At 41.0% G+C, this 17,998-nt stretch overlaps 2 protein-coding genes and 1 long non-coding RNA gene across 6 annotated transcripts in view; 1 reads left to right on the plus strand and 2 right to left on the minus strand.

Annotated features, from left to right (window-relative positions):
- The window catches only part of LOC116673460 (plexin-C1-like), a 6,776-nt gene extending 6,110 nt beyond the window's left edge, over positions 1 to 666 (minus strand). Inside the window, exon 1 of the mRNA XM_032505814.1 lies at positions 614 to 666. The gene's annotated coding sequence lies outside the window, so the exon portion shown is untranslated. The remainder of the gene's footprint in view (positions 1 to 613) is intronic.
- A 575-nt stretch (positions 667 to 1,241) lies between these two features.
- Positions 1,242 to 17,998, minus strand: part of LOC116672816 (uncharacterized) — a 19,063-nt gene continuing 2,306 nt past the window's right edge. Inside the window, exons 2-5 of the long non-coding RNA XR_004327634.1 lie at positions 3,316 to 3,436; positions 1,550 to 1,684; positions 1,365 to 1,465; positions 1,242 to 1,291 (exon numbers count right to left, since the gene is read on the minus strand). This is a non-coding gene — a long non-coding RNA (uncharacterized LOC116672816). The remainder of the gene's footprint in view (positions 1,292 to 1,364; positions 1,466 to 1,549; positions 1,685 to 3,315; positions 3,437 to 17,998) is intronic.
- Positions 9,648 to 17,998, plus strand: part of rerg (RAS-like, estrogen-regulated, growth inhibitor) — a 52,087-nt gene continuing 43,736 nt past the window's right edge. The window contains exon 1 of one of the 4 annotated variants that reach the window (XM_032504715.1): positions 9,648 to 9,984. The gene's annotated coding sequence lies outside the window, so the exon portion shown is untranslated. Of the gene's footprint in view, positions 9,985 to 10,004; positions 10,026 to 17,998 lie in introns of those variants that run through there. The other 3 variants (XM_032504714.1, XM_032504716.1, XM_032504717.1) reach the window with 3 other exon arrangements.

A 17,998-nucleotide genomic window follows, 5' to 3' on the forward strand; every position in this document is an offset into this window, starting at 1 on the left:
ATATAAATTATAATGACTTAACACAAAGACGACTAGATAGTAATACTGTATCTGCTACCTAATCAGAAAAGGAAGTAAGTAAGTAACACTTACAAGGAATTTGCCGTAGTGGTTGGTGCATACATAAAACATCATTACACATTAATATAAAATAAACAACAGAAACAAATGTATACAAAATAGCTGTATAACATAAGAAAAAAGAAAGATGCAATACCACTACTAACCAAGTTAACTGCTTCTATTACTTTCTTACATCTTTTGTTCTATGTAATGGTATTTATTTTGTGATGCCGTGTGTGGGTTGATTGTTGTTTTGGTGTTCAGCTTCAGTTGTCCTGCATGTCTCGCATGGTCATGGATGCCTCAGGTGTGAGTCATTTGACTAAAATGTTTATTTGTTACGTCTTCCATTGAGATGTCAATAGCATAAACCTTGGTGGGCACAGAAAACAAAGACAATAAGGAGATGCCGGACAAGACAAGGTTTAATATTTTTTCTGTATTGTGGGTCACTGATAATAATCTTGATAATATATTGTTATTTCAGCTCTATCTTTTACAGCTTATGTGGACGACTGATCTTTTCCTTTAAATGGCGTAGTGGACTTACAGGACAGAAAGTTGGGCGGGCCCACTGATGTCCGAGCAGTTGGATTCGCTTCAGTAGTTCAACTCAAGTATGTGTCGTCCCACTAAATGCTAATCCAGGTGGACATTCAGGCCTTTAAGTGAAAAAAAAGAGGAGTATGAATATTAGATCTTTGCCAGAATTGTTCAAACACACCGTTTTATGTGAGTGCATCTAACAATACGTAACCATTACAACACAGATTTTATCATTCATTTAGAGGATTCTTGTGACCGTGAAGTCCTTGATCTCAGGTTTCTTTAAATCATGGATGGTTGTATTTTCAATGTCACGACTCCAACAGGAAGTGTGCCTTTAGAAAGATTGCAAGGTGCATTGTGGGAATTGTGGAGGAGGGACTGTCACTGCGACCAAGCTCCCTGGAAATGGTAGAGAATTGGAAAGGCGAAGTTTTTAGACAGCACCTTCGGCCTACAGTCAGAGTGTCTGGATGTTAAGTTTGATCTGAGAAAGAAAGAATGTGAGTGTTACAGAAGAAAAAACAAAACAGTCCAAAAGGAATTTAGTTAAAGACCGGAAATTAAATCTTTACCAGGCCTGTGCCATCCTTTACAAACTTTGTGGGAAAACCATTTTCTGTTGAGAATCAGTAAGGATGGATACCAGTCGGAATCTTGGCAGTCATCTTCAAATGTGCAACTAGAAGGAGAAAATTAGGTTTTAACCAAGTTCATAATTGTTGAAGGTGTTGCCTGCAGAAGTTGTTCCTGACCTTTTTTTAGTGCCGCACCAGACGCAGTACGGATCCTGTGCAGACCAACAGTCCTGCACATTTGTGTATGTGCTGCACTTTGACACAGGTACACGCATCAACTACAAAACACATTGGAAGTATGGAATACATAAGGCATTGTGAATTCAAAATCATTTAGTGTTCACCTGGTCTAAAACAAGTACCTGGTTCTGAAGTGGCAAGTACACATGTTTAAGATCCACTTGATCCAGATGCATTTTGGGAAACACTTGGCGGTCGTCAGGGGCCCTGTAGAGGACCCTGGGACAGGTGGTGTGATAGTCCCTGTCCACAGCAAGCTGACAACAAGAACAATGTAGCTTTGTTATGTTTTCTGTGTTTCAGTTTTAGCTGCAAGGCAAAGCTGCACTGGAGAGAAAGGCTTGTCAAAATACAATAAAATAAAACCTTTTAAAAATAAAAAAAATTTGAAAGGTCACCAGCTTACCTACACACAATGAGCTTCAGCCTATGTAATTAAATCAATTTAGCTTTTTCCAGCCACTGAGATGATATCTATAAGAAAAGTATGCTACTTCTGGAAAGTACCCACCATCTATAACTAACTTCTATAAAAAGTATGTACATCTAACTAGATCTGTAGATGTAAACCGCTACAGTATATTTCCTGCCACAGTTCCTGTGCTGACTTTGCAGAAGCATTGCCTAAAAAAAGCTCAAAACCCCTACACACAGAAGTTAGTAACTGAAAAGTGGTCAAATACATTATGGTTGTTAAATAAAATGGTTAGAGAAGCATTTTTAAGCATTTTACATTCATTTTAAATGATCTGTATAATATGTAAAGAGTAGCTATCACTGTAACTCAGTTACTTTGTTTGGAACATTATACGTTACTGAATGTTCATGTTTAATACTTTATTGCCATGTCAACACAGTTGATTGGAATTGGTCATGGTGCCAATCAGGTTAAAAAAAAACAATACATACACAGGAACATACAGTACATAAAAGACAATCACAAGACCTTGTGCTATTGCAACTTCCCCTAAAGTGTCTTGTGCAGTCTATAAAGTGCATTTGAATAAGGTGCATTTAGTAGAGGTGTACTGTGCAAGGTGCCTGAGCATTAAGGAGCCTAACAGTGGCAGGGTAAGTACTGTTACAAAAGCGGAATGTTTTGCTTCTAAAACTTTGAACCCTCTTTCCAGAGGGCAGTAGTTGGAAAAGGGACCTGGCAGGGTGGGAGGGGTCGTCTAGCACTTTCTGCGCATTATGGCTGGTCCGCGTAGAGTAGGTAGAGGCTACAGATGGGATGGCATGACCTATAATTTATAATAAACTGCTTCCTCTCTGAAGAAGTAGAGTTACCATCCCAGACAGCAATGGAGAAGACTAGGACGCTTTCCACTGTGGCTCTGTAAAATTGGAGCATTGGATCCCTAGCTAGACCAAACTTCCTGAGCTGGTGCAGAAAGTGAAGCCTCTGGTGGGCTTGGCTTATAATGAGGTTGGCGTTGACCTCTCACTTCAGGGACTGACATATAGTCATCAATGATCAGACTAACCTGTTTTTCCGAAAATCTATGAGAAATTATTTTGTTAAAATTTAAAAATAGGTTGTTCCCCTTACACCATACATCTAAGGCTGCCACGTCAGATCTGTAGTCTGACTGACAACTTTTACCAACCAGTCATTTGACTGATTTTTGAACATTTGAAGATTTTAACATGATCAGAATGGGACACACAGTCATTGGTGTGGAGAGAATAGAGCAGAGGAGAGGGGGCACACCAGTGTTGAGAGTAGTGGAATTAGAACATTTGAACCACCTGCCTCCTGTCTGATAAAAAGTTTAGGATCCAGTGAGAGAGGGATTGATCAGCTGGGGTTTACCAAATAATGTAATGGGTATAGTAGTTGTATTTTCATTAATGAATACATATCCCCTAACTTTTTTATACACACCTTAATGAGCTGCCCATCTCCTGTCCCAATGAAGAAACCCCCAGGCCTTCTGTCTCACTGCCAGCACAGAGGTCATGGAGTTCTGCCTGAAGAGCACCGCCTTGGGCTTCAGAGTCTTTGGCTGAGAGACAAAGAAATATTACTTTGAAACCAAAACTGTGTTTATGGAATTCTAAAATGAACAACTTCCAGATTAGACAAAAGGTGTTGGGAGCACTTCATGTTCAAATGTCATTGTTTAAAGTATGTGTGTATGTCTGTTTCTGTATGTATTATTTGTAAGTTGCAAACATCACTCTTAATGTTATGTTTTTATAATGTTGCCCTCCTTCCTGTCTTTACTCTTTTTTTTTTCTTTGGTCCGGGGACACGTTCATGTCTCAGCATATTGTTTGTAATTGTAATCTTTAAATAAAAACATTTGGTCACAAAAGAAATGTCACTGTTCAAAGCTTAATTGGATAAGCTTACCAAATACATCAATGTAAATATCCCGGCCCCGCCGGGATCACCGAGGAGGCGAGAGTCTGCTGCCTCTCCCCCCATCAGAAACGTGAGGGTCGCGCCCGCAGCGCGACTGAGGTCTCCGCTTGTTTATTTGCCCCGAGCCCAAATGAGACGGACTTTGCTTGTGTCACGTGAGGCAGGTTAGAGAAAAGATAAATAGTTAAACTGATCTGAAAACCCACCACAATCCGCACTGCCTGTGGATAACGGTTGATCGCATCGTGAGACTCTTGCAATAAAAGGAAAATATAGTCCGTGTTGCTTGTCATCTGTATTAGCAAGTCGCACCCTCTGAGTTGAGATGCAGCTCTGTGGGATTGTTTCCGTGTTCTGGGGCAGTCAGGAGTAAGTCTGGTAGTGTCTCCTCCACATTCACAGGAAGCCGATGGATTCGCTGCTGCGCCTTGAGGATCCCACCTGGAGTGTCTCCGCATGCTGCACATAGAAATGTTGTTCAGTCCAGCACCTACACGTAACCTCGATCCACCGCAGCTGATCAGAGTTTCATCTCAACAAAAGGCACAACAAGTGACATTGAAGTCGCGTTCCGCTCATCGTCTCAGAAACCCGGGAAAAGTGCGCATGCCCGTCTGATACCCACCCTTCAGGATTCTCTCTGAGTCACACTCTGGCCAGAGTCAGGTCGTGCTCAGCTGGTCAGCGTCTCCGCTGTAGCGATGTAAACCGTGTTGGTGGCCACAGCGAAGTGGGCGGATGTCTCCATCGAAAGTGAAGGCTCCATTCTCCTCCAGGCACCGAGGCCGGTTTCTCCCAGAGAATGAACAACAGAGCCGGCAGCAGGATCATCTTCTTGCAGTGATGACAGCAAAATGCTACACACAGACGGACTCATGGCATCCACACTAACACAGAAGTTTAGGGAACGTTAGGGAACGTTTAGTTTTGGTTCTCTAAAGGTTCGTTCGAACCAAACCAAAAGCTAACGTTTAGGGAACGTTCCCTCCTGGTTATAACGTTCTCTAAACGTTAGAAAGAACCAACAACGGTAACGTTCCCCTGCGGTTGCGCCGTACCTTCAAACAACGTTCCCGTTTGGTTGTTTTTGGTTGTTCGAAATTAGAAGTAGCATGGTTTGTCACTTGATTATTCACTCAAAAATGATTTGACTTATAAATTAAAGAAAGCATAACATTTATTTTAGGCTGATATCAATATTTAGCTAAATAGTACTTTGTGCGTGACTTCGGTTTTTTAACTGTCTTCGTGAAACAACTAAAAGAGGAACTATCAATGGGACGATTTCACAACTAAGATAATCACTTCTTTATTCAGTTGAAAACCTAACCGTTTACAACCCCACACCAGTAGGGGGCCGCTGCTCTGAGAGACCGATTCCCCGTTGAAGAGAGAAAGCCACGGACGGACCAGCGGCCCAGCTCACTGAGAGGTAAGCGAAATACTTTGCAGTTTATGATGTTGTTGTTGTTGTAGGGAGGGTTTGTGGTTTAACATTAAACTCTTTCCCTCGTATGGGTTTGTTATATTCCGGTTCTTGTTAGGTTGACCAAAAATAAAGTTTGGCTGAAGTAAACAACTAACTTTAGTTAGTTTTTCAACGGTCGTCCGCCATTGTGCTATGGCTAGTCATGCAGTGAGCTGCTCCAAGTCTTTTCTGTTTAGTAAACTATTTGTGCACAAACCATGTTCTCAATGCTGAGTTTATGTGTGAGCCCCCAGGTGAGACTTGGAGTAAAGTTTCATGTTGTGTCGAGCTCTTAGTGTTTAAAAATGTTGATTTTGATGCTATCATAGAAGGGGCCCGTAGTAGCACTCCATTCAAAAGGGCGAGGCCAGAGTTGGGCTTTAAAGGATTGCTTAAATCTTCCGCTTGTTTGCTGCTGTGCACGACGTTTGCTTTGTTGCATTGTAAGTTTTGTGTAATCATGTTAAAATGCTTGGTTTATGTTACAAATAAGATATCAGTTTTCGGTCTTTTTTTAATTAGTGTAGTACAGTACATAAATAAGCCAAAATAATCAAATCCTTAGTCCAGGTAGAGTAGGCAGCCACTTGCAACGCACTTTAGCAGTTATCGTCAAGCTGAGTGAGGCTACAGCAAGGGACGTTGTGTTGCTACACAGCTGCAGTACTGGCTTTACACTATGCATTTCTGTGGATGCTGTGTCTCCCATTACAAAGATCTGGGGTACAATGCAGAAATCTTGTCACGTTCAATGTTTACACTGACTGTATAAATTTTAAATATTTTTGCAATCAGTACAAATGTATGATCTGTTATTTCGATGAATCCGGATGGAGACATTTGAGGAGAAGATGGTTATCTGCTCATGCTCTACAGGAGCTCCATGTCACCTCGCTCTGCTCCAAATCCACAGTGCCATTTGCCAACAGCAGCTGGGCCAAATATCAGTTAAAAAATATGGCTGTGTACAGGTACATATTGCTGCTATACTATATGTAATAAAATTTCTTGTAGGAACTGCTTTTCTTTCTTCTTTTTTTGCACTATGGATCACAAATGTTCTTAACTAGATTCCTACGCCAAAGCTGTGGACCGTGTCGGCGGCTGAGGGACACCAGCATCCAGACAGAAGATGAAGCAAGTGTCCAAAAAAGGCAGCGCCGAGCCCCAAGGAGGTTCATGACAGTATTCTTCAAGTGATGGTAAGACCTTTATTATAGACACATTTTTTCCATATTTCAAATCACAGCATTTTGCAATGTGGTCACGTAAAGGTTTGTCTTACAGATGAATCTGTTGCACGACCAGTAAAACTGTCCAGACGGAGCGTGGTCTGGAAGCCCTGTTGGAAGTTAAAATTTATGTATGCATTTATATAAAACAGTCATATTTCTTACATGGACCAAGACGTCAACATGGTGAATAATGTGGGATTGTTCTAATGGTTGTCTCTTCCTGTCTTTTTTCAGCTCAGCAGATACACTTCTCCACCACCTGCTGAAGTTGTTTTAATATATATTTTGTCTGATATAAAGAATAGGTTCATATTTTGTAATGTTGATCGATGTGCAGGCACCTAATCAACTTCATCTTATAAAAAAATCATATAATTATTTTTTATATGTATCACACGCCATGCAGGAAACCAGCTGGTTGCCCAGAGCAGGATGAGTCTTTAGTGACCCTACCAGGACTGCCACTTCAGCTTGGGCACAGTTGAAGGTACAGTTTTTGATTTTTCGTGATTTGATGTAAAGAAGTCAATTTAATGGCAAGGATCAACTAGAGTAAACAACATTTGTTGTTTAAACGAAGAAATCACACGAGGGAGGTGGCTCCAGAATGGAGATCAAAGAGAGTTAAGATCAGGTTGCTCACGTGTTTGTATGTATGTATGGATGTATGTATGTGTGTATGGAGAGGAGGAACCTATGGAAATTACAGTGCCATAGTTCTGCCCTAAGACACACCTATATATTGCATAAAATATAATATCTTAACTGAACTGACTTTCTTACAAAATGAGATTGTACAAGCTCTACACTGTATGCATAATCTGTTACTATATGTTTACAGCAATTTCGGCGAACCCTCGTGGTTGTACTGGAGGTGATGCCGTCCGCCGCCTGCTGATGACAGTCAGCCTGCGGGGAAGAAGACAAAGAAAGCCTTCCGGACCTGGGCTGTATGCAGGGCTAAAGCAGTGTTTATTTTATTCTGCTATCATTAGTATTAGCTTAGCTTGGCTGACAAGAGGTTTTATTGGACATAACTTTGCTTCATTTGACTTCTATAGCTGCCAGAAAACTCCCTGCGCTGATCTATGCTGCAGAAGCGGGAGATTTGATTGGGCAAGTTCTGAAGTTTGGCCCCACCACAGACGGTAATTTAGTTCTTCTGCATAGTGTCATAAGAAAGTTCATCAAAAAAAATGTGTTGTGTTCATTCTTAGTATACATGTCTAACTTTTGTTTATTTCTTTATAGCCAGCTGAGAAGGACTGACCATGGAGCCCTTTTTAACTTTTATTAATTATATTGTTTTAGTGACTATTTTGCACACACTTACAACCAATCTTTATCATCTTGCACCATTACTACAATCCTTATCTTTGTGTTTCTTTTTCAGTTGTTGTTGAATATTAAAGTTGTGAAATGCATCCAGTTTGCCGTTCTCATTCCTTCCTACTAATATAACTTTTGTATGTATGTAGTGTGTATTACAGTACATACATACACACATAGAGTATGGGTGTGTTTAAGGTGAGGGGAATAAGATTTTCTTAGTTCTGGGACGTTCCCTGAAGGTTTGTTTGGTTGTAGTTTGGTTGTCTGTGGTTTATGAAGGTTTTCTTAACGTTCTGGGAACGTTCGTTTTTGGTTACAGCGACGTTCCCTAACGTTAGAGACCGTTCCGTAACGTTCGCTGAGGGTTGCAACGCTAAGGAACGTTCCCCTAACGTTCGCTAAAGGTTGCAACGTTAAGGGAACGTTCCCCTAACGTTCGCTAAAGGTTGCAACGTTTCGGAACGTTCGACTAACGTTCTCTAAAGGTTGAACTTTTAGAGAACGTTAGGGAACGTTCCGAGAACGTTCGCGATAACAAAAACGAACGTCCCGGAAACGTAAGAAAACCTTCCAATTAACCAGCAGACAACCAACTACAACAAAACAAACCTTCAGGGAACGTTCCCACAACCAAAAACGAACGTTCCCGAACGTTCTGGGAACCAAAATTGTTAGCTGGGTCTGCTCCTCCACAGAGCCACTGGTGTCGTGCGTAAAAGCGCAGCGCGCGGCTGTTGAAATGTTCCGGGGAGTAGATGCAATTTGCGGAAGCGCGCATAAAAAAACGGTAGCCTAAGAAAAAGAAGCCTCATTAACAGTTTTAGGTTTTTACATCCATGCATGTGGCTCACAATAGCTCACTTTATATATTTAGTTCCGGTCTAATTTACTAATCTAGTTTGAACACGCAAAGAAAATGTGATTGCACTCACGGACAAACCATTCATGGGTCGTTGGCAGTGAGTAAGAAGTCTGCAAGCCAAGTCCTTAGTTAATGTCACATTTCGAAGTCTTTTTCCTTTGTGGCTGTCTTCTGTGTCTGACGCGCCGCTTAGAGCTTTACTTGCGATGTGTTCCAACTGTTAAGATTCCAAACTTCAAATTGAATGTCAGCTAGAGTTGTAGAGACCAACATGAGTATGACAAGTTAAGACACCACACTCAGTGGGAATACACACACGCGGAATTAAATGTTAACCTTTTTATCAACTTCTTATCAGCTGAAATGTCGCCGGATGGACAGGAGACCAATGTAGCGCGTTGGTGTCGGATCATTTACTACGAGGGGTGAAATTACATAACAAGCACAATTTGACGCAATGACAACGGACTGCAACCAAAATCAATGCCAGCTTTATTAATGTAGCGGCAGCTGCACCTGGAGCAGAAACAGTAAGTCAAATTCCAAGTGAGCTTAAGGAAAGAGCAGCCCATGATAACATGGACTAAAGTATTTATGGCCAGCAGAAAAAAAACCTATCAGGTTCTGTCAATTTTAGCCATACTGAAATAAATGGTGATGAGGGAATTTTCGTCAAAAAAACGCTTTGAGATCATTGTAATCATGTGCAATGTGATGCTTAAATTAGACTCTGACATCTCTCCATTAATGCGTGTGTAGGTATTGAGCATGTGTGTGTAATGTGTATAGGCTAATAAGAGTGTAAATTGTAATTTCCTCTTGCGGGATTAATAAAATATACGTTATTATTATTATTATGTTTTTCCTCTTTGCTTTTTAGCTGCCGGCCACCAGAGGTCGCCGCCCCCCCTCAAATTGACGATGCAGCGGCATGCAGCAGCCGGTCAGAGGCAGCAGAGTGTCGGAAACTCCAGCAGCTCCGCTCCTTATATTTCCACTGACACTCCGTTTTAGGGATTCATTCATTCCTGTCAGAGCTGCTGTTCGGTTTGTCCGGACGGGATCTGCCCACCCATCCACGCGTCTGTCCACCCAGCTGTTTATATCTCTCCTTTCATCCAGCTGTGCGCTGCGTCCGGGAAGGTCAGACGCGTTGTTTTCGATCGGCGGACCTGACAACTTTGTTTTGTTTATTTGTTAATTCTTCTCTTCCTGATCAGCGTTTCCTCCCCGGGAGATTACTGCTGCGTTCAGCGGTCGCTGGTGAGTCTTCCTGCCGGTATTTTCAGGTGAGGTGCGTCCCCTCCGGACACAGCACTGCAACACTGAGGTGTGGGAATGATTAAACCCGTGGTTAGTCGAGAATGGGTAACATTTAACTGACACTATAAGACCTTTAAGCGAGGTTATGTATGCATTGTCGGATTCTCCCCTGTCATTTCTATGAAATTTGGTGGACATATTTTGCTATTCTGTTTAAATTAAATGGGCTTGATATTTAATTGTTTTAGTGTGTCAGTAATCTTTGTGTATTCCTAAACTCAGGGTTGTAACATCTGAAAAGGGTTGTTCAATGTGAACAAATAGTTTTCTGTGATACAATCACAATATCTCCAGTTCAATCTCCATGAATACGCTTTTTTTTTACTCTGCTGCTTGATCACCCTCCACCTTATCCTATTGAGTTGGAGGACTTAATTGGCATTCATGAGCAGCACTGAGTGTTGCATAATAGCCCACATCTCACTGGGATTTAAGGTCCGTCCACACAATTTACACAGGTGCTTGCCAAACCGGGTTCAGAGGACTCTCAGAGGTCCTGGAGGAGGTTGTGGGTTGGATGCCAGCAAACAGGAAGATTGAGGGAACGAAGTGTAGATACGATTACAGAAACTTCAACATCCTCTGAAACAAGTCATAGCAACTCTCAGCTGATACGCACATCTCAAGATAAAGTGCACATTGGTCGCAATAGAGGGAAATGCTTATACTTACAGTGGTGGAATGTAAAGTACATTTGCTCACTTAAGTTCAATTATGAGGTATTTGTACTTACTTCAACTCCACTTACTTGTTACTTTGTAAAGTGGGATTTTACATAGAAAATAAATGATCTTAATAAATAGGGTCCTGTTAACACAATGCATACATCATAGTCATACAATAATCTATTTACAATCATATATAGCTCTGGAAACGGCCTTTCTGCATAATACTACTTTTACTTTTAATGCTTCAAGTTTTGAGTGGTAGTAGCGCTGCGCATGAAGCAATGTTTTTATGAGTGGGTCCACCATATTGTTTGAATGAAAATATATACCTTAACTTTAATTTTTGTTGCAAATACTTCTGTACAATAAATTGAGTAAAGATTTGAATAGAGGATTTTTACTTAAAGTATATTTTACATTGCTGTATGTCTACTGTTACTAGGATTTGAATACTTTTTCCACCTCCTAGAACAGCTTGTTGTCCTCCCCTCTGACAGTAGAGGAAGACTAAAACTTCTCAGACCGGAGTGCTCACGGTGAAAAAATTTGACCAAACAGGGCCAAAGTTTATCAGCATGAGGGCGGTCTGACAGAGACCTGCCACCCTCTAGTTGAAAACACTAGCAGTGAGTAGGACAATGTAGGATTCTTTCCCCCACTGGTTTCCCTACAGAGGCAGTACACCAGTTCGCTGGATGTATTTTGATGACAGGCCTGTGGTTTGCAGCCTTTGTATAGCCTGTGGTGCAACAGGTCTCCTCCCATGGTTAGGAGCTCAGAGGTCTGTAATCTCCCTGAAGCACAGCACCACCACCCAGCTTCATTTCTCAGGGTAAAAATGACAACCCCGAGCTAGACATAGTGGAAAAATGTGCCTAGTGGACAGTTTGGATGGGGTCCCTGTAGAACAGAGGTCTATGGGTAAAAAAAAAAGAAATTGTGGATACCAGGCAGATGGCTGGTTCATTTCTGGTCCATCCTCTGGGATTATGACTATTGAGCTCATGTTTTCAGTTTAAGTCACAGAGACACTTCAGGTATCAAGAAATTAAAGTAGTTCAAGGGCGCTCTGGTAGCTCAGCTGGTAGAGTGTGGGCCCTATGTACCAAGGTTCAGTCCTTACCCAGGGTTCGATTACGACCTGCGGGTCTTTGCTCCATGTCTTCCCTCTCTCTCCCACTTTCCTGTCTACAACCATTCTAACAATTAAAGGCCAAAATGCCCCCTCAAAAATATTAAATAAAAAGAAATTTAAGTAGTTTAACATGCTGAAAACAAATCTGTACTGTACCGTTTGGCTGCAGTCTGGAAAGCAGCACCAGTTCTTTTACTTTGTCAGTTGTATTGCAAGGCAGTTATTAGTTGGCACAGTTGCAACTTGTTTTCGGTTTGTACTGCATCAGCGGTTACTGATTTTTGTTGTGGATTCTTTCTGTAGAAGCTTGTGCTAATTTTGTACTTTTGTACTTTTTGTGTTTTATTGTAGCGACGTAGTTCGTACTAGTTGTTTTGAATGAGTCATTCATCGTGATGATGTGTGTAGGTGTACATGTACATACATTGTTTTGTTGACCAGACTGGTCGTTTGTTTTGTAATAGTCTGACTCATTTTGTTGCACACAGAGAGAGAGACGACTACTCTGGGATAATGATGCGTCAGCCGCTTCAGCCTCACCAAAGCCATTCATCCTGCGACTTCGTTACACGACTAAGATGTGCGGGTGTGCTTGCATGAGAGATAATCAGGATGGTGGGCGGAGGCCATAAATGGCAAAATGGGAAGAGGAATGACCGTGTCGGTGGGGAGACACTGATATGTGTGCCTCTTCCTCCTCTCTCCCTGGTGCTTCCCTGCTGCCCTGTGCGAAAGTGAGGGAACACTGGAGTGGTGTGTGTGTGTTTTCACGGCACAACGTTTGAGATGTAAAACCGATAACGTAAAAGCAAAATACGATGGCAGGAAGACAGCTGAACAAAGTCTGTTATAGGAAAGAGCTGTACAAGCTGTTTGTGGGATGCTACACTATATAATTTATATTCTGTTTACAATCTACAAGGTATTTCCAAGTAATGACTGAAGACATTCTCTCCACACTCGTTCTTTTTCTCGTATTGGGTGATTTCACCCCAAACCCTCTATCTTTCTGCAGCTGTCTGTTGAAATGTTGCATACAATTGTGCATGGGCCTACTGATATTTGAGACCAACATGAAATAAGATTCAGGCAAAACTTGCCATTTTCTCCTTTACAGACACATTGTTTTAGTTGGTTGTAATTCTAATCAATATGCAGCAGTTGCTACTTGATAGGAACCATCTGACCAGCAGCAAATTGGCGAAACTTTCTGCATGGGTAGATGAGAACTGCCGAAAGTGTGGGCGGGATTTAGGCACCAACAGATGTGTTTTGAACCTGTTTGGAGCCACCTGTTCGTGGAGCTTTTTCTTTAAAGGAATAGTTTGACATTTAGGGAAATACGCCAGTTCCTTTTCTTGCAGAGTGTAAGATGAGAAGATATTACTCTCATGTCTGTACACTAAATATTAAGCAGCTGGTTAGTTTAGCATAAACACTGGAAAGAAGCAGCTAGCCTGGCTTTGTTTGAAGATAACAAAATCTGCTTTGTGGGTAGGTAGATTTTGTAAACCTTTGGACAGATCCAGACTAGCTGTTTCCAGTCTTTATACCAACTTAAGCGGCTGCTGATTGTGGCTTCATATTTAGGATACAGGCATGAAAGCGGTATGATCTTTTTATCTGGCACATACTAAGAAACAGCATTAGCATATTTCCTAGCATATCTCAAATGTCAACATAAATGACAGACTTCAAAAACGGTCACATATTACTGTTGTGAAATAAACACTATTTATGCAACATGGCATCATGACTTTGCGTAAATATATGTTATCGTAAAAAGAATGTGTTCTTGCGAGAAAAGAAGAACGGGGTTTGATTTAATAAAAAGAAGAAGGTGACGGTTGAGGAAAGGTCACACGCGTGTCACTATGGCGTAAATTAACACACAATCGCAAGGTAATGTTAGTCTATGGAGCCCCAACGGCATTGATATACACACAAAAAAAACGAGTATGCATCTTTATAACACGCCAATTGTGACATACGAATTGGTGCTTTAAACATATGCCATTTCATGAGATCTGTCTGATTTATGAAGTTACAAGGCTGAGGTTTGGTTAGGTTTAGGCACAGAAACTACTTGTTAAGGGTTAAAAAAAGATCAGGGTTTGGTTTAAAATTACTACTTCATTAAGGTTGGGGGCCTTTTGTTGTCAAAGTTACAACAACAACCATGTGGTTCATGTTAGGCAACGATCGCGGTAATGCTAAAAATAAAAAGTACACTGATGGCTGAGAACCGGAAACAAACAGCGTTTCCCCAAGTGTTGTTTACGGCTGCTAGAAAACTGTCTCTTAAACGTAAAAATGACTGATTCTGACGTTTTTCTTGGGAAAACAATCTTGAAGTGGACAGCATGTGACACAGTTCTTACTATTGCCATAATCAAGGTGGAGAACTGGATAGCTACCAAGCTTTAGGTGTGGTCTACACTGCACGGTTAATTGATTCACCTCAGGGGGAGAGTACTGTATGACCAGCTCATAAATGCTCAAAACACCTCAAACTAAACTGGAAAAACAGAACAAAATGTAACTGTTATGGTAATTAAAATTACAGCCCCCCCACAGTATAACACACTGTTTTGACTGTGCTGTCTGGCGGAATTGTGGCGTCCACATTAGTCATGATAAAACAATAATATTTAAAGAGGCTGACGGCGGCCATGATGGCCCTTGCTGAAAGAGAGACAGAGATTTATGATCAACCTTCACTTGAGCCACACAAAGCGGCACACAACCACACCCATGTACGGGCATGTGTGTGTTGGTATAAAAGGGAAGAATTTAGCTTTAACTCAGAGTGTGTGTGTGTGTGTGCTACAGTGGATGAAGAAGCAAAACACTGGAAGTTTGCCACTTCATAACTTCAACCAGTGTGAAGCGGGCTAAAATGTCTCTGGCACCGACACACACACAAACCTTTTTCAGTTTTTATTTAAGCAGTCTGTTTTCAGTTTTCTACCATTTGTCTTTGCTATACCTCATTTCAACACAGGGATGAGTGAAGAGATTTTCTTGAAAGCCACTGATGATCGATCATTTCTCAAACATGGCTGACACTTCAGCAGGCTATTTATTGGCTCTCACAACTACCAGATGTTTTAAAGCCAGTTTTCTGTCGCATTTGATCACATACTGAGTCTTGCATTATTGTGTGCAACTCAATACAATTAACTATTTTAGAATTACTGTTAGCTTTGGATTGCCAGATATTGTTCTGTGCCTCTTGATCACATCAGACTTTTTTGTTGAGTAGTTGTTTGACAGGAGAAACTAAAAGATGATAATAAGTGTTATGATATGAAGAAAAACAAACATTTAAATGCTTTTAATGATCAGAGCCAGTGGAAATCTGGATTTTTAGCTGTCTGGCAGAAGCAATCTATATGTTGCCAAAACATGAGCATAAAAATGTCAAACTGTATGTCAAGAATGTTAGGCAAACAGCATTCACCTCCTTGACCATCATGCAATTTCTATTTCATCCGGTCACGACTTTTCTCAACCCACAGAAGAGTACAATTTCAGCTGAAACATTAACACCGTTTTCATCCAACAATGGCAGCCCTACATTGTCTGTTCACCTGCTTTACTGCATTATGTACTAAATCTGAGATGGTGAAGCACTGATCTGACATTCTGATGGATGCAGATTCTGGCAGGTGGTCAGTGTCAGTACTAACAGTAATTAAGTGACACTGTAGACCATAACATGCTAACTGTCACAACTCTAAACTATTCCTCTTCTCTACATCTAGTGTCTTGTTGTGTGACCCAAGATTGATCTTAAGGCCTAGTCAGAGCACAAGGTGGCACAATTAAATTCACATGCACCTCTCTGCAAATGATGGGATTCTAGAAGCTTGGTGACATGAGGGGGACTACTGTAGCTGGCCAAACAACTGCTAACACGCTGGTCAGCACGTAACTCCCCGTAAAACCACAACTCGTTTTTACGTTTCTGTCGAGTACAGATTAAACAAACAATATTCATAACCCCATCTGCAGACACTGGAGTCTTGTCATTACTGTGAGTTGCTAGACAAACCGTGGTGAGGCCTGGAAGTGACTGCTCCACACATAGCTGCTGTAAAACCACATTGAGTACGTTTACATGCACACACATATTCCACTATTATTCCGAATTTGACAATATTCCGAATTTGATACAGGTCATGTAAACAGCATGTTCTGGCAGGTTATTCTCAATAAGGCCTCTTTCCAAATATAGAATTTTCTGGTTAAGACATGTGGGATTTTTCTGTATTATTAAGGTTTTAGAGGCATTCTTTGGATATGAATATAGTGCATTCGGAAAATGCGTCTCAATCAGGGTTTTTACCACATTTTACGGCTTCTTGCCTGTTTACGGCTTATGGTCAGCACTGTGCCTTGTTATGGTTGCTGTACACAAACCAACCAGCCAACAGTTTGCAAGGCTGCAGACCCTATAAGGAGAAACACAGCTACTTTTAAACTATCAAAGACTTGGATCAACAGGTTTTTGGATATGCACACACATTGCTACACAGTCCTTTTCTAAAAGCTGGTTGAAGGAATGAAAGAGTGAGGCTGTGTTAACACGGTCCAACAAGTCCGTCACCGCTGGTAAACTTTGGAAAAAAAATCTTATTCTGCACAGCTACATGGAAACGGGAATATTAGTTGAACATTCACTTTCATTAGCCATGTAAACAGCTTAGTCAGAATATCGTCTTTTTCGGAATAAAGGCCAAAACAGGAATATAACGTGCATGTAAACATAGTCAATGTGACGTTTTCATTCTTCGATTTTTGTACAATTAGTGATTTAGTGAGCTTTAGAGGAGATGCTAGGAGGATTTTGTTACCTTTGGACAGAATCAGACAAACAGTTTTCAGTCTAAGCTAAAAGGGTGCTTGCGATAACTTAATTTTACAGTACAGAAATAAGAGTGGTTTCTAGCTTTGCATCTAACTCTTGGCAAGAAAGCAATTGAATTGTTGAATTATGAATAAATAATGACAAAAATTACACTAATGACAATCAATGCTTTCAACTAGTGGCTTTCAATGTTTCTGCTAAATTATGGGTCAGGTCAACAGTAATCTCTATAAACAGATATCCGCAAGTGAATGCAGAATACGTAGGCAACGGGACAGGATTTTGGTAATGGAAGCGTTGTGGTTTCTGATTTGTAGTCCTAGTAGTATTGACCAATCATGTTTGAGTGGGCTTTGGTTGCATGCAGGTAAACAGTACGTGTGGAGAGCAAAAGAGGTGGAACCCAATGGCTGGAATACACACACACACACACACACCCAATATATATATATATATATATATATATATATATATATATATATATATATATATATATATATATCGCAAGTTGCTAAATGACTGCCGCATGGAAAAGTTAGTTATGGCTTGAACAGCCACTGTCTACACTGTAACCCCCAAAACATTGGCCATTGCCCCCAAAGGGTAAATCATGGTCAGACCGACAGATGACGGGTTCCAAGATTGGGTCTTAAATATTGGGATGCGTCTCTACTGTTGTATTCTAGTTAGGATTTTCTGTTCTGAGACAGCAGCACAGTACAGCTCCTGAAGAGGTTTTCTTCTGCAGTTTCACAGCTAAGCAGCGGTCCATGACCCTCCATTTAAAAACACTTCTTTAAAATCGGGCTGCCGCCACCACTGAAAACATTCAATAAAACACAAGCCTCAGCCTGGTGGGTTTGTTGTTTTATTATCTCAGTCAGCGTCGCTGCTTATTGGACATAAACCATTCTTGAGCCTGCGGATCCCAGGATTCATCTGGAGTCATTAGGATATAGATTTCAATTAGATTGTATTTGTTGTTTGTTTTTGGTTCAAAGTTGGAAGGGCCACCAGTAGAAAAACAGAGTGTGTGTGAGGCAGAAGTTTACAATCAATCACCTGGTGAGATAACCTTGCAGTTGGTTATTTTCTCATTAAACAGACCTGTGGTTGTTTAAACGGGCTCCAGTTGTGTTTTCCTTTTGAATGACTTCAGCTCTGTGCGTGCGATATTCTACGCTCCCCTGATCTCTCTGTCTTCTGCTATCTTCCTGTCTCATCTCTCACACACCTGCATAAAAAATCAGTAAGGTCAACTCTTCCCCGAAACAGACTGACAGACTCAAGGTAAAATGTTTTTC

The sequence above is a fragment of the Etheostoma spectabile genome, chromosome 23 (assembly GCF_008692095.1).
Source record: "Etheostoma spectabile isolate EspeVRDwgs_2016 chromosome 23, UIUC_Espe_1.0, whole genome shotgun sequence".
In the NCBI taxonomy this organism is placed as follows: Eukaryota; Metazoa; Chordata; class Actinopteri; order Perciformes; family Percidae; genus Etheostoma; species Etheostoma spectabile.